Consider the following 26120-nt stretch of genomic DNA (forward strand, 5'->3'; position numbering starts at 1 on the left):
AAACCTTCAAGAACATACTTCTATTATTTACATGAACGATTGAACTGCATCTAGGTTCAACCATACTCGCTCACAAATTCATTTTTCTTTCCGTGTAACAGGATCATGTCACCGTAGAAAAACGATCAACCCATCTACCAAACACCAACTCTTCAGATTGATGCAGCTACCTTTCAAGCTGCAGTCTTGGCTGCTGTGTCAGCTGTTCTGATCCACCTTAACGCTAACAACGCGAATGTTAGCGGGATTGTTAACAATAATTCCAATCCAAGTAACAGTCAAGTACCTCAACGAGAAACAAACTACCACGACACCCCGAATCCCAAGCCCAAGAATAACAAACGGAAGTTCTGGGCTAAGGCTAAAGGCAAATCACCCCAAGGGGCGAGCAAAAGACAACAACATGTGGCAACCTTCGCAGCCACGACTTCTGTACCTCCTACTACCTTCTCTTCTAGTATCCCAGTTATCCCTAACCCGGCCAGACAATATGCTGGCAATCTCCTAAAGTGTAACAAATGCAACTATCTCCATCATGGATTTTGTCGAAAAATGCAGTGCTTAAACTGCAATAAAAAGGGACACACCGTCCGTTACTACAAGAGTCGGATCCAACACATTACTTCAACCACCAATGTCGAAATCTCTCGAATATGCCATCTATGTGGCGTAATGGGATACTTCAAGAGGGACTGTCCAACAGAGGAGAATGATGGTGAATCCGGAGGAGTTTGACCTCATGATGGAAAGAGACAACGAAGGACCCTACTATAGTATAGGTTCACTTCCAATCGTCAGTATTATGTATGTTTTTATAAACCATCCAAAACTAGTGCAACTAGAGTCTTATCTTTTGCGGGATCCCGTCGGTATAGGGATGCTCGTGCTGCGTATACTTGCTTTTCGAAGCATACCTTATTCGCAGCAATAGTCTTGTAGAAGTCTAAAGTACCGAAACTCTGTTGATGGTTGCACGGTTGTGTTTTGTCTGTAAACATCTTTTGTTTAAATCTAATGTCTTTAAGTTTCCTTATGATTACGACATTATCATACTACTTGATTTAATTCTATCCTCACAAAAGCAGCTTCATACGTACATCTATTCCTCCGAAATCGTCTTTCTAGCAAAACCTTCATTCCAGAACAACAAAGTACTCGTACATAGAGCACCTCATGTTTCTCATCCTTTCCGAAGAGAAACTTAGCAAACCGCCCGAAGTACCACTCGTGTAGTATGTCAAGTCTAATCCAAAGACCCACAGTTTCAAGCTTATTTATATAGGACTCGTATACCCGAGACTATGATTGATAAACCTGGTATATGTTCTACTATGAACTTCAGGACGCAGACTGTCCAATATTTACGAGTGATTATGCTACCATGCGAATAAACTTAGAAGCCAACACGTGCCCTTTTTGTCGATTGGGACAAGAAAGTCAGATAGAACAAAAGTACCTATCCTTTTTCCTTAATTCATGAGTAATCATACTTTATTTTAGATCTTCATGACATCTAATCAACCACAAGGTTCTGACTTCATAATCAGTATGAATTGGTTTTGTTCTTATACAAGAGGAAAGGTCACTGCCTATACCTCGAGACAGCTTAAGACGCAGGAAGTTAACTATACAACACATAATCTTGAGTCAGGGATAGCGGTAATTGTTTGGAAGATCTGGAGGCACTACTTGTAGGATACAAGATGTACTATCCTCACAGTCCACAAAAACATTCAACATACGTTCGACCAAGAAGAGTTGTCATGACAGTAAAGTCAAACAAAAGAAGCAGAGTCGTGCCCCGATAGGGACAGGTTCGCTAGAATGCCAAGCGAGGGACTGAGGTCACTTAAGAACATGAGAAACAAATAAAACTTCTATCCGTAGCATGTTTACCAGTTCTATTTAAACTCTAATTTCGGGACGAAATTCCCTCTAACGGGGGGATAATGTGACAACCCGATATTTCAAGACGATATGATGGAACGCAAGTCAAATTTAGGTCAAAATTTAACTTTCCTAAAATCTTATTTGGGTTAAATAAAGTAGAAGGAATCGTATCAAGGTTTTCATACATATAAAAAACCCTAAAATCCGAGTTATAACTAAGAAGTTATGACCAACCAATGATTCTCGGCAAAACCGGCAATACAAAGTTACGTAAAAACTCGAATCGGAGATCGAGCGAATTTTGGCTGGAATGAACTAAACGAGAATTGAAGGACTCGTCAATGGTATTTCAGCGGTGAAAAAGTCTGGCAAAAACCGACGTCAGATAAAGATGTTATGAATTTTTAAGGAAATTCCTTAATCACGTCATTTTAATAAATAAATAATAAAAATTATTTCATAATTTGTCAACGGAATCTAAACGAAAGTTATAGATCTTAGTCTCACCTACGCGTGGATATAAAGACCATCGAAAACGGAGTTCGTATGAAGAAGATATGATTTTTTGAAGTTTATTAAATAAATTATATATAAAAATAATTCAAAAATCCGGTAATATCCGAAGGGGGAGTCAGCGTCCTCATCCGAGGTACGCGCCGCGTAACCCCGTACGCCCTGCGTACCCGAGGGCCTTGGTCTCGGTCCGTCCACGTCGCCCCTATGCGAAGCTATCCGACCAGCCGTCCCATACGACCCGCCCCATCCGAAGTGCGTAAGCTATGACACCCCAGTACGCACTGCGTACCCTCGTACGCCCAGCATACCGAGGCGGTTCAGCACCACTATAAATAGAGATGCGAGGGTCTTCGGAAAAAGGGCTCATTTCTTCTCATTTCTCTTACGTTTTGCTTCATTTTCCGTGCCCGTTCAAACCCGAAACCCTGGCCATTTTGCTCAAGTCCCGAAGGTCGATTTTACTCCCGAGATTCCCAAGAATCCCGAGAAAAATCCATTTCCCGAGACGAAACTCTGTCCGGTTTTCCATCTCGCTATCTTCAAACTTTCAAGTGAGTTCATACCCCTATAATCCACACTTTTAAATGTTTTATAAATGTTTTTATATGCTTTTAAGGAGGGGAATACAAGTAAAACACACGATGATTATCGTATGTTATATAAAGTTTCATTATACACTTTTTATCAACGGAATCACATGTGATTTATAACTATTATAAAGAAACTTTCGTATGCAAAATGTATCACGATAACATCATATCTTTTGAAATGAAAAGTGTTGCTATTTATATATAAATCAAACACTCTACTTATACTATATGTATATGTGTCCACCTTCGATACTACAAACATGTGATTATTTTGGCACGAAAAACATCAATATTTTGGGATACTTGCTGTTAATAAATCAATCATATGGGATTTATAACTAGTATGCAAATGGATTTACTACAAGTTTAACAGTTTTACTAAACATATTACTTCAAATGACTTTCTTAACCGTTTTACATGATTATCGCTCGTTATCAAACTGTCTTACACACTGTAAGCTTCCTTTCAAACTCGGTTACAAAGGTGTTTTCAAACAATGGTTTTCCATGTACTTAAACTGTCTTATCAAACAAAATACTTTCAATCATTTTATAAACTGACATCAAGTCACAAATGCTTCATTAGACTTTTCGACGGATTTACAAAACTTCCTTATGCTTTTATATTATAAAATGCATGCCTCTATACGTATAGTTATATAAGAAATGTTTAAAAGACTTAGGAAGGCTATCCACCCTGTTTCCTTTTCCTCGATTTGGATGTGGTCTGGTGGGATATCGGGTACTCCTCCGAAGGTCGTTTAAGTATTAGTTATATATCATGTATACATATATGGTCATAAATGTTCCATCAGTTAATTTAGTTCCGATACTCTTGGGTAGCAAGAGTGTATAAACCTACTTGGACACTCATCAATTACATTCTAGTAAACTATTATAGGAATAGTTTAGAGTAAACAAAACATTATCCCTACTACAAGAAAATACACCGGAGTCGGTTCATTCATGAGTCTAGACTACATGTTATATGAAAGAATACTCTTACATGAATACTTTTACATAGACATTATATGGCAAATTACTACTACATGTTATATGAAAGAATACTCTTACATGAATACTTATACATGAATACTTTTACATAGACATTATATGGCAAATTACTACTACATGTTATATGAAAGAATACTCTTACTTGAATACTTATACATGAATACTTTTACATAGAAATTATATGGCAAATTACTATTACATGTTATATGTCTAGATACTGTTATATCGTTCGCCTTTCTATCTTTACCTTGTGATACAATCACATCATCGACGAGATAGATTGGACTTTATATCCTAGTACCAAAGGATACTTTAAGGGACTAACCATTCCGAGAACCCCTGTTAGCTACAGAGGTAAATGAACAATCTACGGATGTTTTAGGTTGATACCATCGCGGGTATACATAAGGGACTAACTATTCCTAAACCCGGCTGTTAGCAACAGAGGTAAATGAACAATCTACGGATGTTTAAGGTTGATACCATTTTAGGTATACTTAAGGGACAAACTAATAAGAGTTAAACAGGGAAAAACCGTCACATTTTCAAGAGATGCATACTTTCAAAACCGTCAGGTCTAGGTAAAAGACTACTTTCAAAACATTCGGGTCTTGGTAGAAGACTACTTTTATACTAGTAGGAAATATGGGATTTTCTAGAGTTTTCATACTTATACTAAATGTTTCATCAATCATTCACCAGTCTTTCATATCAACTAATCAAAGCAATGACATTAAATACTTATGAACTCACCAGCTTAAATGTTGATCTACTCTTTCAAAATAACTTGTATTCTCAGGTTACAAATAGACAGGTGTCGATGCAAGGTTTAGAGAAGACGGAGCAGTCAAGACTCGTCTTTTATTTTGATCAGTTATCATGTTGTCTTGTACTATGAAAGAAAACACATGTAACTAAAATTATACTATTAATGCAATGGATGATGTTGTTGCTTGTTTACTACTTTACATTTGTTGTGATGCATACATGACATCCTCTGCCCCAGAACGTTTCCGCCGTTCTCGGTTTTGGGGTGTGACATTTACCTTGATGTGTCTAGGACCTAAAACAATCAAATTACCAACACCCATATGTGTTTACGGCCGCAAACACATGAGAAAATGGTCCATGGGCCGTAAACTCATGTTTGGGGTGTTTTGATGCCAGAAACACTTCCTAAGGCTTAGGCTTGAATTAACGATGCTTCCTTATGACCTTTAGCACACTCATAAATATAAATGGCCATGAGTTTATGGCAGTAAACTCATTAGGGCTGTGAACTCCTAACTCAAGGGCCAAAAGCTGCTTTACAATCTTCAAATGCCTTGGACACTAGCTTAGATTAGTTCCTAGTTAATTTAAGGACTTGGAATCACCAAAAGACCCATCCCCATGAGAGATTATGGCCGTAATCTCTAAGGGAAATGGTCCCATGGCCGTGAACTCCTCAAAGGATTTATATAATGCCCTAAACTCTTCCAAAGTCCAAGGCATTAAGTAGAAATGCTTCTTAGGGTCTTGTAGAGCATCAAACAACAAATGGTCTTGTAAGTATGAGCATACGGCCGCAAACTCATGAGTTTACGACCGTAAACTCATTTGTTAGTGACATTAGGGCCGTGAACTCCATATATGTGATATTATATGTTAACTAGGATCATAGAGTGTGTTCAAGACTTCCCTTGACACCTAGCCATCCTACCTCTTCAGTTCATCCGTACCACTCCCAATAGGTGAGTTCATACCCCTTAATCAATGTTTTAAAGTATTTTAAATGCTTTAATGGGGGGGGGGGAATATAAGTACAAAACAACATGTTATTAAATCAATTGTAGGTATTTATAACTGTGTTTTCATCCAACTGATTTCACATGCTTCGAAATGTGATGTATGAAATGGTTTTCTATCTTAAAAATACCATGTTATCAAAAGTATTACGTTTGAAATGTTTATTAAAATGACATCAAGTCGTTGTTATTTATTGTTCAAAACTCTTAGATGTCATACAAAACCATTTCTTTTACCTTCTTGAACAAAACTATATCTATATACTTATGTTCTTATATATGTATTGATATTATAGTTTTCATCCTTCGTTTAGTTTCCCACACTCTTGTGTAGCAAGGGTGTATAAACCTGCTTGGACAACCAGTTACCTTCCAGTTAACTATTATAGGGATAGTTAGAAGATACAAAACATTATTTCTATTACAAGAAATTACACCAGAGTCAGTACAAATATGAGTCTATACTATACATTACATGTTACATGAATATGTCTACATTGATACGCTTACATGAATACATTTACATATATAGATTTATTTGTATACACTTACATGGAAACTTGTACCTAGATTCACTAGGATGATTTACTTGTACATTATGTGTAAATTGTTCTGCCTATCCCAGTCTAACGGGATGTCTAGACGGGACTAACCATTCCGGAACCCACCTGTTAGCAACAGTGGTAGATGAACATCTACGGATGCCTACGGTTATTACTTATATTAGGGGTACCTTTACGGGACTAACCATTCCTTTGGCCTACTGTTCGCTACATGTGACAACCCGATATTTCAACTCTTTGTAATGACCAAAAAGGGTCAAGTATTGTAACCACTTTTGAGTAATAAAATCTACTTTCATAATAAAATGTACAAATAGTTCTATTTAATTTCCTTCTATGTTTAAATGTCTTTGAACCATGATCGTACGTGAAAAGAACGCCCAAATCCGACTTCATATACCGAAGTTATGATTTTTCCAAGTTCGGCTTAGCAACAGACAGCTAAAAACTCGAATCGAAGATCAAGCGACTTTTGGCCGGAATGACCTAAACGAGAATCGAAGGTCTCGACAATGGTATTCCAGCGGTAAAAAGTCTGGCAAAAACCGATATCAGATAAAGAAGTTATGAATTTTCAAAGAAATTCCTTAAACACGATGAGTTTAAAATAAATAATAAAAAAATAATTTTGGAATTTGCCGACGGAGTCTAAACGAAAGTTGTAGAGCGTAGTCTCACCTACGCGTGGATATAAATACCATCGAAAACGGAGTTCGTATGAAAAAGATATGAATTTTTGAAGTTTATTAAATAAATTATATATTTATTTAATTCAAAATTCGGACCTTATCTGAAGAGGAGTCAGCGTCCTCATCCGAGGTACGCGCTGCATACCCCTGTACGCCCTGCGTACCCGAGAGACTTGGCCTCTGATCGTCCACGTCGCCCTATCTGAGGCGTCCGACCCGTCCGAAGCGTCCGACCCGTCCGACCCGCTGTCCGAAGCGTCCGACCCGTCCGACCCGCTGTCCCGTCCGACCTGCCATCCCATCCGACCCGCCTCCCCAACAACCCGTCCCATCCGAAGCCGAGGCAGTCGAGGCTTCGGTCACGCATGACGTACGCATACGCACTGCGTACGAGCGTACGCCCCACGTACCGAGGCGGTTCAGCCTTCCTATAAATAGGATGCGAGGGCTTCCGAGAAAAGGGCTCATTTCTCTCCTCTCTCTCACAAACTTGCCTCGTTTTCCGTGCCCGTTCAAACCCGAAGCTATGGTCTTTTTGCTCAAGTCCCGAGGGTCGATTTTACTCCCGAGATTCCCGAGAATCCCGAGGAAAATCCGTTTCCCGAGACGAAACTCTGCCCGGTTTCCCATCTCGCTATCTTCAAACTTTCAAGTGAGTTCATACCCCTTAATTTACCTTTTAAATATTTTATAAATTCTTTTATATGCTTTCAAGGGGCGGATTACAAGTAAAACACACGAGTATTATCGTGTGTTACATAAAGAAACTCTTTTATATGCTGTTATATATCCAAATCACATGCGATTTATAAACCTTTAAGGAACTTTCATATATATAACATATGTTAAAATAGCATTCTATCTTTTGAAATATAAATTTGTTGTAATGCATGTATAAACTAAACTTTTCTTAGATTATTCTTTTCTATCTTAGACTCTACACCAAAAATCTATGCTTTCATAAACAAGTGATTCCTTTTCTAGGTATTTCTAAACAAACAAGACACACTTTTAGAAAACTATAATAGGTATAGTTTTACGAACAAATTTCTAACTCTTATGTACTAGAAACATGAATTTCAAGAAGTTTACTTTCGTATACAAGAACAAACGTAACATTTTAACAAGTAGATATGTTTTTATACCACGGTTTTGTGAGACACTAACTTCACGTACGTTCGAGTACACATTTCAAGTCCTGTATTATATACCAGAATCCCTTGGAGGGGGAGCGTGGTGTTTGTGTATAGATCTATACGGGCTTGACAACCCACGCCCTGACTGTTAGCTGCAGTCCACCGTTTGGGGTGACAAACGTCATAACATTCCAACGCCTGAAGAACGTTGTGTATAGGCATTCCGAGTCAATAGTATGGTTATAAAACTCACAAGGGGTATTAAAAATGCACTGATTTACAAGGTTTTCAAACTCATTGGTTATTTTACACTTACATACATTTTAGAAACCAACATTGGTCTTGAGTGAAGGCTACTATTATACTAGTAGAAAATATAGGATTTTCTAAACAAAATCAAACAAAGACAAAACATTTCATTTTATTCAAACATTGTCATTTAAATACTTATGAAACTCACCAGCTTAAATGCTGATCTACTCTTTCCAAATTTACTTGTATGTCCCAGGAAATCAGTAAATTTCAGGTATTCATTTTGCTTATGATTAAGGGATGCTGCGGCGCCAGTTTAATCTCGTATTTTGACATCATATTGTAATTGGTTTTGAACATGTATCTTTTGACAAATGTAAACTTTCAATTATATATATGATGGTTGTATTGCTTTCTTTACTATGTATTCATTTGTTACGTTACCACATGAAGTCATCCGCCCCCGAACGTTTCTGCCGTTCAGGTTTGGGGGTGTGACACTACAGAGGTAAATGAACATCTACGGATGCCTACGGTTAATACTTATATTAGGAGTACCTTTACGGGACTAACCATTCCTTAAACCTGCTGCAGCTACAGAAGAAAATTGAACAATCTACGGATGTTCAAAGGTTATACATTAGGTAGTCGCGATGTAGTGTTGATCCTAATAAAAAAGGACAACACTTACATGATTATATTTTTCCTATTACTTTATTTCATGATACATTTACGTAAACGATGATTTAGACTAAGTACTGTTAATAATAGTCAAAAACAAGGAAAACCATCTTTGTTATAGCAAAACACACGAGTCTTGGTAGAAGACTACTTACAAAACACACGAGTCTTGGTAGAAGACTACTTACAAAACACACGAGTCTTGGTAGAAGACTAATTACAAAATATACGAGTCTTGGTAGAAGACTACCTTCAAAACATTCAGGTCTTGGTAGAAGGCTACTCTTTATAATAATAGAAATCATAGGGATTTGCTAGAGTATTCAAACGCTTTCAACTGCTTTCAAACAGTTCACACTTATACAGTCTTTTTCCCAAAGATTTACAAGTCATTACTTTACAGTTTTACAAATCAAAGACACATTAATACTTATGAATTCACCAGCTTTACGCTGATACTCGCTTTGAAAATAACTTGTATTCTCAGGTCACCAGTAAGACAGGTACGATGGCCAGGTTTTGAGAAGACGGAGCACAGACAAAACTCGTCTTTTATCTTTGATTACATATTTTGGTGTCTTATTACAATGAAAGAACACAGATGTATTAAAACTTTACTTTTAATGCAATGGATGATGTTGTTGCTTGTTTAGTACTTCACACTATTATGATACTTCACATGACGTCCTCCACCCCAGAACGTTTCCGCCGTTCTTGGTTTAGGGGTGTGACAGATTGGTATCAGAGCATTGTTTATACTGAATTAACTATATCAACCCATAAAAGATATACTAACTATAAATACATTGGGATTAAAACACTCTGTCTAAGAGTTTATACTTTTAAATAATCAAATATTTAACAAAGTATACGTGCCTGCATTCATACTAAAATCCGTGTCACAACGAATAAAAGTATTACGATTGTTGAATATCACAAGTAAGCCTGGGGATGTATGGTCAGTCTTGGGAGTAGCATAGCCTGATCAACTATGCTGGTCCGAGGAGTGATTAGCATATGCTCAAGAATGATTGTGATATGGCAACAAGTCTAAAAACTTACCTAACATTACCACAATGAGAACATTATAAAATAACCTAAGTCTAAAATACCATAGGAGTGTTTTGTGTTACCATAATTACTTACTTGAGAACTAAAAAGGATCTTCATTACTAAGTTGATAGTTGCTAAGCGGATACACGAAGGCTCTATGTAACTAGGATGTTATAGATTTAGAATCGGTGAAATTTTTGCTTTACCCCTATTCCTTGTGAATTTGGAGTTAAGGTCACTTATTCGGAGGCCTATCATGTGTTGATTACATATAACTGGTATGCACTTTACAAATAGCGATGTAACTAATGAAGATTTTCTAATAATTATCTAGATAGTTCGTCTAATAATTATTTCCTTACCCAAATTCTCGCGTAGATAACATGGCTGGACTCCGTCCCCACGGCAACCCGTACCTTCCGAACGAAGTCATTGCTGGATGGTTTAGAGAAGAACCAGAGAATGATCATCCTATCCCTTTGAATGATCACCATGATGAAGACCTTTCGGATGGCACTAACTCCGAACCCGAGGTTAAGAACCTACCCCAAGCAGCTCCCGTTCTAATTCCTAACCCTCGTCCGACTTTTCATGGCCCGACGCCTCAGTGAGTGGAATGCTTGGAAACATGGAGCTAAGGACAAGATCAGCCCATGCCATTTATTGGTGACCGAAGCTTTTATGACCTGAGCAATGGGGGCTCAGCAGACAGAATCTTGCTAATCTTGGTCTGCAGAGTGGCCTGAAATGAGATTCCCGACAGGACAGCCCTACATCAGATCACTGAAGTTGTCGCCGATGCGAGAATGCATACCCTCCGTAGCATTCGTCTAGAAGATGCTCATGAGAGATCTGAGAGAAACCATGAAACTCTGGTGCAAGCACTGGCTGAATCACGAGCCGAAGGCATAGAACTTCGAGTACGCCAAAGGGTGTACGAAAGACACCTACTTGATGTTGAACGTCAATTGGTTGAACTGAGAGTTCACCAGAGGGATGACCATTGCCAGTAGTAGATGCTTTACTTTATTTTCCTTGTTAAAAGGAATCGTTTTCTGTATATGCCGTTGTGGCGTTTTCTATGAAACTATTTTGTACTGTAAGTACTTTTGGTTAGGTCTTTATGCTGTCAAGAACTATCTTCTCTAGATATGATATAAGACCTTTTACAAGGTCATTTTCCCGAACTTATACGTCATGAATATCAAAGATATTGACAGTCGGCTAACTTCCGTGTCATTCTTTATTCAAGTACTCTCATCATACTTTCATTGGAGTCTACCTGAAACATGCTTTAGTCAAGTCATTGGACTATAACACATTAACTCCGGAGACATTTCCAAGTCTCTTTTAGTGGTTGGATCATGTTATTCACCAACCAACGATACCTCGGCTAGAACGACAAACATCTTGAGACCATTGTACGCACTTAATTCCAATCCTTGCTAGGACTGCATCATAGGGATGTAGGTCAAACCTTAGAGAGCACACTTCTATTCTTTACATGAGCGATCGAACTAAATCTAGGTTCAACCATTCTCACTCACAAATTCATTTTCTTTCCGTGTAACAGAATCATGTCGCCAAAGAAAAACGATCAGCCCATCAACCAACCACCAACTCTTCAGATTGATGCAGCTACCTTTGAAACTATAGTCTCGGCTGTCGTGTCTGCTATTCTGACCCACCTTAACGCTAACAATGCGAATTTTAGCGGGATTGTTAACAACAATTCCAATCCAGGTAACAATCAAGCGCCTCAACGAGCAACAAACTACCACGACACCCCGAGTCCCGAGACCAAGAGTAACAAACGGAAGTCTTAGGCTAAACCTAAGGACAAGTCGCTTCGAAGGGCGAACAGGAAACAACCACCAGTAACAACCTTCACGACTACGAAATCTGTACCTACTACTACCATCCCTTCGGGTATCCCTATTATCCCTAAGCCAGCCAGACAATATGCTGAAAATCTCCCAAAATGCATCAAATGCAATTATCACCACCATGGACCTTGTCGGGAGATATAGTGCTCAAACTGCGACAAAAAGGGGCACACCATACGTTACTGCAAGAGCCTAGCAAGGCCGATCAACCAAGTGCCCAACACCGGTGTGAACCAGGCTTGCTACGGTTGTGGCAAGGTGGGTCACTACAAAAGGAACTGCCCAGAGACAGCAAATGCTGGCACAAACGGAAGTATGCTACCGACCACCGCCGCAGGAGAGACTACTCCGGACCCACTTTAATGTAATTTAGATGTTTCGTTGTAACAGACTGATGAACCATCCAAAACTAGTGCAACCAGAGTCTTATCTTTTGCGAGATCATGTCGGTATAGGGATGCTCGTGCTGCGTATACTTGTCTCTTGTAGAATACCTCGTTCGCAGCAATAGTCTTGTAGTAAATCTAAAGTACAGTAACTCTGTTAAAGGTTGCACTGTTGGCTTTTGTCTGTAACGCATTATGTTCAAATCTAATGTCTTTAGTTTCCATATGATTCTGACTTTATCATACGACTCGAGTAAATTCGATCCTCGCAATACCGGCTTCATACGTACATCTCTTTCTTCGAGATCGCTTTTCCAGCGAAGCCGTCATTTCAGAACACCGATGTACTCATGCATAGAGTAACTCATAGTTCTCTTATCCTTTCTGAAGAAAACTCAGCAGACCTCCCTGAAGTATCACTCGTGTAGTACGTCAAGTTCAATCCAAATATTCATACGGTTAATCTATCACTGAAGAATGTATACATAGGGTTATATATAATCAAAGTTCTACAGGTTTAGAATAGATGATTCCACTTTAATTTCTTTTTCCTTGATGAGATGTGAGCTTAAAGAAGAATCAGTTATTCGACTACCTTTTCAATCTTAATTATATACGACTCGTACACTCGGGATTCTGATCGTCGAACCATGTATGAATTCTAATATGAACTTCAGGACGGAGACTGCCCAAAACTACGAGTAATACAATTGGCATGTGAACAAACTTAGAACCAAGTATGACTCCTATAACCAGATCGCCCTACAGTCTAAACATCTACGGAGATACAAGAACAGCCCAGACAACTTAGCGAACTACTCAGCGATAGAATTGGAAGACCATGCTTCTCACCCTTGAGAGCTTCGGTCTTATTCTTCCAGAAGTCAACGGATTGCATCATATGTACCTCGACGATCGGGGACTCCGTTAGGATTTCCTTTTGAAATCATTATCTCTACCTCACATAGATGAGTTGGTTGAGCAAATGCAGGGAAATAATTACTTTCCGAAATGGACCTGAGATCCGAATATCACCAGTTCGAGTGTTAGGGAAGGATGTCCGGAAAACTACCTTCCGAACTCGATGTGGACACTTCGAGTCCGTAGTGATACCCCTCGGACAGGACCAATACGCCCATAACATTCATGAGTTTATTGAATGGGGTTCGTCTTTCTTACTTGGATTAGTTCGTCATTTCTTCATGTAATGACATACTTATATACCCTAGTAGTAAGAAGGAACCCATGGAAACATTACCCTCGAAGGAACTTTCGTGAAGTTCTCTAAGCACGACTTTTGAAATTGAAGAGTCACATTTCTAAGACACACTATTAGTGATGTGGTAATTTTTTTGAGTACTCTTTCAATTTGTCAAAACCGTTGAGAATTAGTCGACACCAGAGACGCCGACAAAAATTCGCCAAATTCTAGGTCTTACAGACCTACTGTCATACTTCATCCAGAACTCCTCACAAATTATAGAAACCCTTACGACTTTGACCCAGCAAGGGGTGGCCCTTGACGGGGAAGATAAGCAATAGAAAGAACCTTTAGAATTCCAAGTGAGAGACCAACTTGTTTAGGAAGTCTCACTCCGGGAATGGCTTAATACGCTTCATAAAGCATGGAAAGCTATATCCAAGATCGTTAAGACCTCCGAGATTCTTACCAGAATCGGTCCTGTATCGCACAAACTAGACGTACTCCATGAACTCAGTAGCGTACATTTTACCCTTCGTGTCTCGATGTTGAAACCGTACCTTTCCGTTGGGACTCTTGTAAGTCCACTCGACGAGATCGAGATTAACGAAATCCTCGCCTACGTAGAAGAACCGTAGTGACCCTCGACCGAGAGGTCAAGTGGATGAAGCAGCATCGTCTCCCGTTAGTGGAGGTTCGTTGGGATACCAACCGAGGACCCGAATTCACTTAGGAGCATGAGAACCAATAGATTAGGAAGTTCCCCACCTCATGACTCGATCATTCCTACCTACTTACTTACCTAAATTCTAATTTCGGTATGAAATTCCCTTTAACAAGGGGATGATGTGACAACCCGAAATCTCCATTATGTACAAACCATATCACGTTAGTAGAAGATTAGAACAATTGCAGTAAATTTCCAGACTTTTAGTATAAGTTTGAGTATTTAAGGATTTACAATTAAGGAGATATCAGGGGAGTGGATGCACTAGGGTTTTGTGCAACTCTGTTATTCCAAAACTCTATGATATTAGAGTTCATTTAGTGAATAAAATATTTTCTGCCAAAAATCCCAGGACTATATATAGAAATCTGAGCCATATTATTCGTTAGTTATATTTCCAACTAGAGAAAAGCAGATTCTCTCTCACGAATCTTCGTACTTTCGTCCCAAAACGTGAGTACATCTATCTAGTTGTATTATATAGCTTATTAAGTGCTTAATAACCTAGATTACATGTCAAAACAACAAGATTTAAGAGTTTACCGTCCAAGAACATATTGGACCGTAAACGCTTTTATAAGGGCCAAAGTGTGCCCAATGTCCCTCCAAACCTTGGAACTGAACCTAGAGACTACTCATGGCTAGTTTAGACATCAAAAATATTAAGAATCAAAGGCTAAAACTGAGTTCACGGCCAAGTATGTTCTTAGGCCGTGAACTCCATTTTAGGGTGCCAAAATGCCCAAAATGCCTTCCTTAAGCCAAGAGTCTAGCATAGCACTTTACCTTGATGTGTCTAGGACCCAAAACAATCAAATTACCAACACCCATAGGTGCTTACGGCCACAAACACATGACCAAATGCTGCATGGGCCGTGAACTCAAGTTAGGGGTGTTTTGTTGCCACAAACACTTCCTAAGGCTTAGGCTTGAATTAAGGATGCTTCCTTATGACCTTTAGGACCCTCATAAACATAAATGGCCATGAGTTTATGGTAGTAAACTCTTTAGGGCCATGAACTCCTAACTCAAGGGCCAAAAGGTGCTTTACAATCTTCAAAAGCCTTGCACACTAGCTTAGATTAGTTCCTAGTTAATTTAGGGACTTGGAATCACCAAAAGACCCATCCCCATGAGAGATTACGGTCGTAATCTCTAAGGGAAATGGTCCTAGGGCCGTGAACTCCTCAAAGGAGTTATATAATGCCCTAAACTCTTCCAAAGACCAAGCCATTAAGTAAAAATGCTTCTTAGGGTCTTGTAGAGCATCAAACAACAAATGGTCTTGTAAGTATGAGCTTACGGCCGTAAACTCATGAGTTTACGACCGTAAACTCATTTGTTAGTGACATTAGGGCCGTGAACTCCATGATGGAGTTTTCCTTGAACCCTACACACAATAGCTTTTCCCTACAACACTTACATGCAATCCTAGAGGCTAATAACACTTGATAAAGGTGTTTAGCATGTCCTAGGGTGTCTTGACTTGTTTATTAGTTGTTTATAGACTAATTTGATACATATATGTGATATTATATGTTAACTAGGATCATATAGTGTGTTCAAGACTTCACTTTACACCTAGCCATCCTACCTCTTCAGTTCATCCGTACCACTCCCAACAGGTGAGTTCATACCCCTTAATCAATGTTTCAAATTATTTTATATTCTTTAATGGGGGGAATACAAGTAGAAAACAACATGTTATTAAATCAATCATAGGTATTTATAATTGTGTTTTCATCCAACTGATTTCACATGCTTCAAAATGTGATGTATGAAATGGTTTTCTATCTTAAAAATACCATGTTATCAAAAGTATTACGTTTGAAATGCTTATTAAAATGACATCAAGTCGTTATTTATTGTTCAAAACTCTTAGATCTCATACAAAACCATTTCTTTTAACTTCTTGAGCAAAACTATATCTATATACTTATGTTCTTATATATGTATTGATATTATAGTTTTCATCCTTCATTCAGTTTCCCACACTCTTGTGTAGCAAGGGTGTATAAACCTGCTTGGACAACCAATTACCTTCCAGTTAACTATTATAGGGATAGTTAGAAGATACAAAACATTATTCCTATTACAAGGAATTACACCAGAGTCAGTACATTCATGAGTCTATACTATACATTACATGTTACATGAATATGTCTACATTGATACGCTTACATGAATACATTTACTTATATAGATTTATTTGTATACACTTACATGAATACTTGTACCTAGATTCACTAGGATGATTTACTAGTACATTATGTGTAAATTGTTCTGCCCATCCCAGTTCAACGGGATGTCTAGACGGGACTAACCATTCCGGAACCCACCTGTTAGCAACAGTGGCAGATGAACATCTACGGATGCCTACAATTATTACTTATATTAGGGGTACCTTTACGAGACTAACCATTCCTTTGGCCTACTATTTGCTACAGAGGTAAATGAACATCTATGGATTCCTATAGTTAATACTTATATTAGGAGTACCTTTACGGGACTAACCATTCCTTAAACCTGCTGTAGCTACAGAGGAAAATTGAACAATCTATGGATGTTCAAAGGTTATACATTAGGTAGTCGCGATGTAGTGTTGATCCTAATACAAAAGGACAACACTTACTTGATTATATGTTTCCTATTACTTTATTTCATGATACATTTATGTAAACGATGAGTTAGACTAAGTACTGTTAGTAATAGTCAAAAAGAAGGAAAACCATCTATGTTATAGCAAAACACACGAGTCTTGGTAGAAGACTACTTACAAAACACATGAGTCTTGGTAGAAGACTACTTACAAAACACATGAGTCTTGGTAGAAGACTAATTACAAAACATAAGAGTCTTGGTAGAAGACTACCTTCAAAACATTAAGGTCTTGGTAGAAGGCTACTCTTTATACTAATAGAAATCATAGGGATTTGCGAGAGTATTCAAATGCTTTCAACTACTTTCAAACAGTTCACACTTATACAGTCTTTTTCCCAAAGATTTACAAGTCATTACTTTACAGTTTTACAAATCAAAGACACATTAATACTTATGAATTCACCAGCTTTACGCTGATACTCGCTTTCAAAATAACTTGTATTCTCAAGTCACCAGTTAGACAGGTACAATGGCCAGGTTTTGAGAAGACAGAGCACAGACAAGACTCGTCTTTTATCTTTGATTACATATTTTGGTGTCTTATTACAATGAAAGACCACACATATATTAAAACTTTACTTTTAATGCAATGGATGATGTTGTTGCTTGTTTACTACTTCACACTGTTATGGTACTTCACATGACGTCATCCACCCCGGAACGTTTCCGCCTTTCTTGGTTTAGGGGTGTTACACTATAAATACATTGGGATAAAACACTCTGACCAAGAATTATACTTTAAAATATAATCATATTTTACAAAAGTATAAGAACATCCAGAATATAAAAACTAGAATAAAGTATCACAAGAAGAACAAGAATAAAAGTCTTTGGATGTTGACCATTACCATCAAACCTGGGCAGTTATGTAATCATAAGTTGGAATAAATGTAACCTGATCAACTACATTTATTCGAGATGCGACTAACGTGTGCTTGAGAGTGATGGTGTTATTGCAACAAATCTGAAACTTACCAAATAGGAATGCTAGAGCCAAACATAAAGTTTAAAATACTATAGGAGTATTTTAGGAACCATAAATAACCTTGCGTCAAAACTTAAAAGATCCTTATTGATAGACCTATTATTACAAAGTGCATACTTCCAAGATTATATATAGTAAGGATCTCATAGGCTAAAAATGTGTGGTTTCGCTCTGGATCACCCAGTGAAATGTTTTAATAATCTCTTAGAATTCTTTAGACATTTCCATTCTCGCACGAACCCCCTTTAGAAAAGCTTATCCACTTCAACAATCAACAGAAGAGTCGATACAGACCCAGAACAGGTTCATTGAGAAGGTTTCCAATTAGGAAATAAATGAATAGGGCGAGACTGTTGAAACCACCATGTGCATATACCTTTTAGGGACAGCAGTGTGAAATTCGCCTAAACTTCCGAGATTCCACTCATCCCTCATGAAGTGATGACACTCAGAGTCAGAATCAGAAGTAAGATGGAGTAGATATTCAATATGTCTACAAGAGAAGATAACCTTAGATAAGTATCCGAAGAAAGCCAACGCCTGTTCCAGTCAAGGATAAGAGGTGGAGGGAGCCAATGCATGGAACCTGAGAAGTGTCTTTTCCTCCTTCTCGTCATGCTAATAAATCCATAAAATAATACAATTTAGTGAGTTAGTGATTTCACTACTTACACTATGTGCTAGGCAAACCTTCTTTCCCTTCGCAATTAATACGAGTAGATTGGATCTGAAAATCTCAATTGAGAGTGTTTAGCCATAAGTTTTCATGAGCCTTTTCTCCTAAGGTCTTCGTTCCGAACTTCTCTCAGGTCTTTTCAAAACCGGAGAGTGAACATCTCCAGTATAAAGATAACTTAGTAGGAACGACCACCATTTATGGCTTTCCGATACACATACTCCTACCCGGTTACCCAGACTGCATCATAGGGATGTAGGTCGACGCTCAGATAACCATCAATCAAGGCGCGGGAAAATTTATGCCTATCATAGTAAAGAAACTTACGTCTAGGGTTAACCATCATCTCTCACCAGCTTGTGTTCCTTTTCGTGTAGGAAAAATCATGACTCCAAAGAAACGTAACCAACCCATTGGTAAGACACCGATTCTCCAAATCGATGAAGCTACATTCGAAGATGCAGTTTCAGCAGCCGTAGCAGCTATCGTAGCTCACCTTAACGCTAACAACGCCAATGTTAGCAGGAGCCCTATCTGGAATCCCGATCAAAGCAATGGACAGCAGCAACCATCACTGGTGTGTAAAGCCACCCAAGAAACCCAACCAAATCCACTGAAAAGAAAATTTAAGAACGAGGAGGGAAGTACCTCGACTCAAAGACCTTCCTAAGGGAAACGAGCTAAAGTGGTCAGTGCCTCTGTCAACCTTTCCGTCTCGACTCCAAGAAGACCATACCTAGGAAACCTCCCCCGCTGCAACAAGTGTAACTACCATCATCATGATATCTGTCAGGAACTCTTTTGCGTTAGGTGCAACATGAAGGGGCATATCGCTCGCTTCTGTAGAACCCCGATTGAGTTCATTACATCAACCACCAATATGAGGACCAGTCTAGTATGCCATCTATGTGGTGAAATTGGGCACTTCAAGAGGGCTGCCCAACTGAAAGAAATGACAAAGGCGCCTGAGGAGGTTGATCCTAATGCCTAGGGGAAAGCATCAAAGAACCCGGTAGAATTTTGGTACGTCTCTCAATCCTAAGTAACTAACCGAAAGCTTTAAATAATCAATTCTAATTGTAATTACTCCCTCATTAAGGCGAAAGTCGTAGCACTGTTGTAACACTTGAAAACCCATCAGGTAAAGCTATGATGGCTTAGTATATACGTTAAGGCCATTTATAATTAAGAATGATAGACCTCGAGTCAGTGATGCTACCTCATCTCCTGTTCCTTGTTTGGTTGTGGATTTAGGGCGGAGTCACTCAGTCAACAATCCTTTTAATCTTAATTATACATGACTAGTGTATACTAGACGGTTATAGAGGGGCCTCGTGAGAAATCTGTTCATGGAAAGTACATTATTCCAAAACATCAGGACCCCCTAGAGTTCCGCGTCAATTCTATCGGTCCAAGTATCCGCGATAGTGATACCATGGACGAAACCCGAGACGCTAAGAATTTTTGTGCCCTGTTCAGCACATGGTCCTATCAATCTTCATTTTATATCATGTCGATGGTTGTAAATTTCGACACTACCTTCTGTCGTGGCTTGACTTGGTTTAACCATGATAAAATTCCTAGTGCTATGTAAAGAGAACTTTCACCTTATCCTAAACTTCAAATAAATCATTTCGAACCTAATAAGAAATATAATGCGAACCATCGGTCGTCTCTCTCATCCAACTCTCTGAAGTACCCAGGAGAAGGCTACCATGCACTGTTAACCAACCCCCGCCCATAGACATTAAAACAAGAAGCGGAAGACACCGCAGATTATCCGGAACACAATAACCGCCCGAAACCTACTCAATAGATTCCCCTAGAAAGGTTGTCCGCATCGCACAATCAGGTTCGTGAATCAAGAAAAAGAACTCATGGGATTAACTTACTACTACTAAGTATTTGCATTAGAGTGGTATATAATTTAGATCAATAAGATTTAGGATGTGTGCTTCCTCCCTACTCCCTGTTCCTCGTTTGGTTGTGGGTCTGGGGTGGGGCCAAACATCTGAACATCCCGTCAAATCTCAATTATATACGACTTTCATACACCGGGTATTAGTGATTAAGCCGAGTATGAGGTCGACCACAAACCTTATAATAAGACCCTTCATCCTATCCCATAGAAAAGGAGCTGGAGTCAAGAGAACCACTACAGGTTGAGCTACTAAAATGACCATAAATGGGAATTTTGTTGTCATCTCGGTTAGGCCAACATAGTAGCTAACACCCTCGGTTAGGAAAGTAACTCAAGTCATAAGAGTCAAGGACATTGACTACGACTATCTATTCACGCTTAATCTCACAAACTAAGCATCTCAGCAGGAGACCCAGAGACCTGAAAGATGTGACTGGTTAAACTTTGGGGAGAATGGATGAAGAAATTAGAGGTTCTGTGTAGCAGGATCCATTCCTATCCAGATTAAATCTAAATGGAGAAACCTGGTAACACTCGAAGAATAGTTGCAAGGGATACTCGCACTACTCTGGCACTTCTTCCATCCCGTTACAGACGAGTAGTACCTAGGACACACTGCCTCCTCATGCGAGAGAAGTCACCGTCGCCCTATAGACGATAGACTGCGCTCTCCAAAGTTAATACTAGGATACCAAGAACCACATGACCACCTCCGCAACCAAGAATACTTGAATAAAGTAAAATGGTATGTTGCGTTAAGCTTTATAACCCAGATCATAAAGACATTATAGACTCGACAAACTGGAGGGAGCCAACTCAATTGAGAATGGGGCATGTCTTAGATATTCGTTGGGCTATTAGGTGTTCCAAAGAATACTATCTCAAAAGAAATAGTAGAACCACCTCCTGAAATAGTCCAGCTCTTCAGAAATTCTCTAAGGGCTAGGTTAGCCCTGATCAGAGACTGCTATCCAAGAAACAGCGAAGCAAGTAAGAGCATCATTCTTTCCAATTATGAATCATGATGTGAAAGCATCTATTGGATGATAATGAAAATTTAAATTTTCTAAGCATTGTCTGGTAAAACCCCCATCACATTGACTTTGAGAGTTTCCATTAGAAAAACCTCAAGAGCTAGAAGTGCAGGTCCATTTTCCATTAGGTCGAGATAAATGCCACGTAGCCAATAGATGCCAGCATATAACCAATACCCCCAACGATCCAGAAAACCTCCAAATGCCAATCAGTAGGAAATGCGAATCCAAAGACGACCTAAACCTTCTAAGAACCAAACCGGAGAATACACTCCCAGTGTGAAAGAACTTTTGGAACTTCAAAATGGCGATCACGCCAAGTGATGATCTAACCATGGAAGTAAATTATTTTCTAAGTACTGAAAAGCTCTATCTTCTTAAGAGCTTAGGACCATCCGGGATTCTTGATAAGAACTGGCCCAACCCCCATCAAACCTCAACTACTCTACGAATTCCATAAATTCCACCCAAATCTATCCACATCTTAGACTCGAAAAAGTGCTTGTCCGATGTGACTCTCGAAATCCCACTCGTCAAGATCGAAATCAATGAGAGCCCAACTTCATAGAAGAGCCTATAGGGATCATGGAACGAGAGGTCAAGCGACCGAAACAAATCTGCATCCCGTTAGTAAAGGTTCGCTAGAACACCAAGCGAAGACCTAAATTCACATAGGAGCGAGAAGACATGTTGAGTCTAAAGCATTATTATCTTTTGCTTCGCTCAACTGTAACTGCATGTGTGCTTGAACTCTAATTTCGGGATGAAATTCCCTCTAATGGGGGGATGATGTGACAACCCGAAATTTTCATTTGTATAAACTCCGCAATCAAGCACATCAAAAATTAGCCAAATTCATCTCAAAACATTTTTGGCCGGTTTTAAGTCCGTTTGAGTATTTTATTTTAATTTTTCGTCAAACAAACAAATATTAGGAAGTGTACTTTACAAGTTGTCGTGCATCACGTAAGTCTCAAAACTCCAAGAGTTTGCAGTTTACGGCCCCAAACATGGAGTTTGCGGCCGTAAACTCTAAAGAGTATAAATATGACACTTAGTCATTTTTGGCTCATTTTTCACTTCCTAGTTCAAGAACACCCAAGTTTTTCTCTCAACTATCACATCACATTTACGTCAAATCCGCTAAAATGTAAGTGTTTTCTTCCTAGATTCGTTCATATAACACTTTACCTAGTGTTTATACTCGATTTCATCCATGGAAATCTCCTCTTTTCCTAGGTCTTCAAGTGTTCAACAAGAACACCAAGAACACAAACTAGTGTTCTTGGGCTCTAATCACCCTTTCAAGCTTCATATAAGTAAGTTTACTCCTCCTATCTAGTTATTTGCTTAGAATACATGTTAAACCCTTGAAGAAAATCAAGATCCCCAAGAAAACATGTGTTTACGGTTTGGGGAGAATCTCCCAAAACCATAAACACCTTCCAATGGTGTTTAAGTGCCCTTAACACCTTCTATGGCTTGTATAAGTGACTAGAACCTTGCATGCATAAGATAGAAACACCAAAACACAAAAGGAATGGGAAAAAATGAGTTTACGGCCATAATCCCATGTGTTTACGACCGTAAACTCCCAAGGAGTGGTCCAAGAACCGTAAACTCCAAAGAAGGGTCATTTTGAGTCGTAGTCACTTCCTTAGCCCTTGATTCGAGTCTAGCTTAATTCCTTGAGTGGTTTAGGAACTTTAAGCACCCAATGGCACCACTTCCATGAGTTTACGGCCGTAAACTCGTGGGGGAAGTGGTCCAGAAACCGTAAACACCCATAAGGGCCACCATTTGAGGAGTAAACTCAAATTTGAGGCCATACTCTCTTTATATGCAACCCTTAGTACTCCTAGCACTTGTGGTAAAGTGTTCTCATGTATTAGGATGTCTTTACTTGCATAATTAGTTATTAAATGACTAATTAGACACTTAAATGTATCATTACATGTTAAATAGGATCCGAGTGTGTGTTCAAGTCCTCACATGACACATAGCATTCTGTACCATCCGTTCATCCGAATCATCCACGTCAGGTGAGTTCATACACCCTTACTCAACCTTTTAAATGATTTTTAATGCTTTTATGGGGGGAATACAAGTTAAACTAGTAAGTTATTAGATCAATCACATGTGATTAATAACTGGCTAGTAAATAGATTTCTGTATGTTAAACTGCTTTTTTTTTCAACTAAAGGTTTTCAAATCTTGTTTTTCTTTATAAACCAACATCAAGTCATGAATCTTTATTTATAGATTTTCCAAAGGTTTTACCAAAACTTCTTTTTATGCTTTTGTATTGTCAAATGCATGCTTGTATATGTATAGTTATATAAGTAATGTTTAAAGGACTTAGGAAGGCTAACTCGCTTTAATTCCTTTTCCTTGTTTGGATGTGGCGTTAGGGAAATGGTTATCCATCTGAAGGTCATTTAAGTATTAGTTATATATCATGTATACCTATATAATCATAAAAGTTCTATCAACCAATTCGTCACCTTTGGGTAGCAAAGGCATCTAGATAACCTCTCAAGCAAACTATAATAGGTATAGTTTAGAAACCAACCATAACATTCATGAAGGAGAACATAGTTATATCTATATTCTAAAACATATACTTTTTAGTAAAAGGAAAGGTTTATAGAAATCAAAACACGAGATACATCCTCATGACGCGGATTCCACCGTTGTCAAGTTGGTAACCAGAATCTCCTGGATGGAGAGCGGGCATTGTGTATATAGATCTATACGGGACAGACACTCCCACATCCTGACTGCTAGCTACAGTCCCAGCCGACCAAGACAAGGGATGCCAAATGTCACATTCATTCCGACGCCAGCAGGTCGTCAAGTATTCGATCGCCAATCAGTTTGGTTACCAGTATCTTTACATTTACCTTATAATTCATGGCTTTAAGGTAAGAAGTATTATCACGGTATTTCCTGGAGTCTGTATTTCATTCTTTTAGACTCTCTGAGGCATATTGTTCATTTAATACTTCCTGGAGTCTATGTTTTATTTACTTTTTAGACTTTGTGAGGCGTCCCACTTGGAGTTTATGTGTATTATACTTTTTAGACTTTGCGAGGCATCCCGCCTAGAGTCTACGTTTATTATACCTTTAGGATTTGCTAGGCGTCCCATCTGGAGTCTATGTTTTAATTACTTTTAACCAGCAGCGTTACTGTTGAGGTAAAAATATTATTTTCCCTATTACTTTCGATTGTGATCTTCTCACATATTCTTCAAAGTATAAATCATATTTTGATAATGATAGTACCTTTAAGGGGAAAAGGTTTCTTAAACATAAAACAATTGAGTCTTGGTAGAAGACTACTTTTATTAGAAAATATAGGATTTTCTAGAAGGAATTCTAATACTCTGTAAGTTCTAAACGACCATCTTTTATGAGATTATTTTGAAGATAACATGTATTTATATCAATGTCATTAAATACTTATGAACTCACCAGCATTTAAAAATGCTGATACTCGCTTTCAAAATAACTTGTATTCTCAGGTCACAAATAGACAGGTACAGTCCAGGACCTTTTGCGAAGTCAGCCTAGTACCAAGCTGCAACTTATGTTATTTCCTATATCTACTTTGATGCTATTGTTAAATGTAACCTATGTAAAATTATTACTATTAATGCAATGGTTGTTGTTTTTTGATTACTATATTGCATATGTTGTGATACTTGACATGACATCCTCCACCCCAGAAAGTTTCCGCTATTCTGATTTTGGGGTGTGACAGTATGACATTCGTCACACGTAGACCTGCAGGTCCCACTGTAGCTAGGAGCAAGGTGTAGGACGGTCAGTCCCGTATAGATTTATACACAAATTCATGCTCTCCATCTAGGAGACTTTGGTTACAAAACGTGACAAAACAGTAGATTTTCATGTCATGAAGTAGTGGCTCACATTACAATATTCAAGTGTTTATATAGTATGTTCTAGTTTATTTTATGTTCTCTCTATTCTAGTGTATAGTATGTTCTCCTTGTGCTGTGTAGTGTATGTTCTCTTTGTTTCTCATCATAGTATGTTCTTTCTGTTTCTCATAATAGTAAGTTTTTATTCACTCATGAATGAACTGACTCTTGTATGTTTCATTGTACTAGAAGTAGTGAGTAGTAATCCTTAAACTATACCTATTATAGTTTACTAGTAATGTTGTTTGAATGACTGAGTATGTTTGTACACCTTTGCTACCCAAAGATGCTGAACTGATGTAAGAACTTTTACATCTATACATATATACAAAATATATAACTAAGATTTAAACGACACTCGGACAAATAACCATATACCCTAAGTCGATCCACAACCAAACAAGGAACATGAAATAAAGTGAGTTATCAGTCCTAAGTCCTTTCAATCTTTCTTATATAATTATATCTATATAGACATTATTTTGACAATATAAATAAGTTTAAAAGATTTTAATATAGGGTTTTA

This window comes from Lactuca sativa, chromosome 3 (assembly GCF_002870075.4).
Source record: "Lactuca sativa cultivar Salinas chromosome 3, Lsat_Salinas_v11, whole genome shotgun sequence".
Lineage (NCBI taxonomy): Eukaryota > Viridiplantae > Streptophyta > Magnoliopsida > Asterales > Asteraceae > Lactuca > Lactuca sativa.